Below are 2035 nucleotides of genomic sequence, written 5' to 3' on the forward strand. Positions count from 1 at the left end.
TCAAGCTTATTTCTGTTAATTTTAACGTGATCTCCAACAACAAATATATCCAACTTATATACTGATCATTTCTTAAATTAAGCACATTATAGTTTAAAATTTTTAAATATTTATAGAGGGAAAAGAGAGCCATTGTGAAAATCCCATAGGATTTGGGAAAATAAAAATCCTGGATTTGAATATCAGTTCAATTATTTATATGAACTCAAGCAATTTAATTAGGCCATCTGGCTGTATATTTTCAGCCACCAGTTATATGAGTTGTATGAACATTTTATGGGATCCGAAATATTATATATAAATGGTTTAGCACCATGTCTGGCATACAAAAAGCCCTTAATAAATGTAACCATTATTATAATAATATATACTAAACTAAAACAAGAAAGTCCAAATAAAGAATTTGTTTTATAAGTTAATACTAACTCATCAAAATCATAAAAATCGTACATGAATATCAATCTGTGTGTATACATTCTTAATAAGTAACATACTTAATCTCTTATAACTGTGGTAGAATGAAGCAGTATTGTTATTGATTTAATACTCTTATAGTTGTTTTAGGATTTTTAGCATGTGAAGGTATATTTTAAGGTCATGGTTGGCCCCTGGTGTGCTGAAATCCACACAATACTTCAAACTGTCCCACCAGTGTAAACCACTGAGCAAGTTACTAGAAGGGAAATGAACAAGGATCTGTGATCCCTGTCCTCAAGGGGCTGAGTCCAATGGTAGAGATAGAACTTACTAAGAAAAATTATAATTGAAATAAAAATGATCATTATTAGTTAAGCAGACTAGGTGCTATTAAAATTCAAAAGAAGGAAATTTTCTCTTAAGGGAAGAATAAGGAAAGATTGTACAAAGGTATGGATATGTGTGGATGCGTTAGTCAATATATTATTGAGTATTATTGAATATTGAGTATATTGAGTAAAGTATAGAGAAGGTAAATCATACAGAACCACATTCCTCTTAGTCCTCTTTACTTCGAATTAATTACCTGTTCCCATTTCATTCTTTATTAAACTCTAAAATCACAAATGGAGTCAGAAAAATCTCCATGTGTTTCCGGAATTGCATGTTCTAGACAATCATCATTGTTGCAGAATCCAGGGATCCTTCCTAAAGAGATTCACAGGACTCTTTAGGAATATTTTATACATGTGCCTTACAACAGGAAGGAAGAGACCACCCTTACTTCACCCTATAATCCCATGGCAGCCGTGAATTCTATTTACTCAGCAGTGCTGAGCCTTGCCTTGGCACTAAGTTGCCATGATGTTCATAAAAGCAGGGGGAGGAAATGAAGAGATAGCTATGCCTGGCTTAATCACACATATTTTCAAATTGTCATCCTGGCATCTCTGAATGCCTTTCCCATAGGTACTTAAGAAATTACTTCATTTATTTTTTTTTAACCAGAAATAATGATTAGATTGTCTGTATGATGAATTTTTTTAAATCCCTAAATAAGAGTATTGCCATAGAGTTTGGGAAAACTGATTTCTGAACATTCCTTAAATACATTTCCCTGGAATTGTCTAATTTTTTCAATTTCAGTATAATTACTCTCTCATATTTGTAGAAAAATCTTATTATTTTAACTCACATAGATGTTATATATAAATATAAATTTCAGTCTGATTTAATATTCCAGAGAACCAGTTTAAAGTTTTATTTAAAATATATTTAATACGAAATAAACTCCTTACTTTAAGGTTGTACCTTATCCCCAAAGCACTAATGTCATAAACTGTATTTATGTACTGTTTTCATTGATTTTGTCTTTAAGTTTTCTTATTTTTTTTTCAAAATCGAACAAAGAGATTGGATTGGTGGAGAGAATTTACACACATTGGCTCATAGCCAAATCTATAAAAATAGGCTGCTAAGTTTATAGCCTCCTTGCATTTATTGGCAGCTCCACAGTGATGGATTTAAGAAATTGAAAAGAGGTTAAATAAAGTACAGATAAGAATAACTAGAATACAATTTGAACTAAATAAAGGCCTTGAGACTTCTCTTAGAAACA

This window comes from Panthera tigris, chromosome D1 (genome assembly GCF_018350195.1).
Source record: "Panthera tigris isolate Pti1 chromosome D1, P.tigris_Pti1_mat1.1, whole genome shotgun sequence".
NCBI lineage: Eukaryota > Metazoa > Chordata > Mammalia > Carnivora > Felidae > Panthera > Panthera tigris.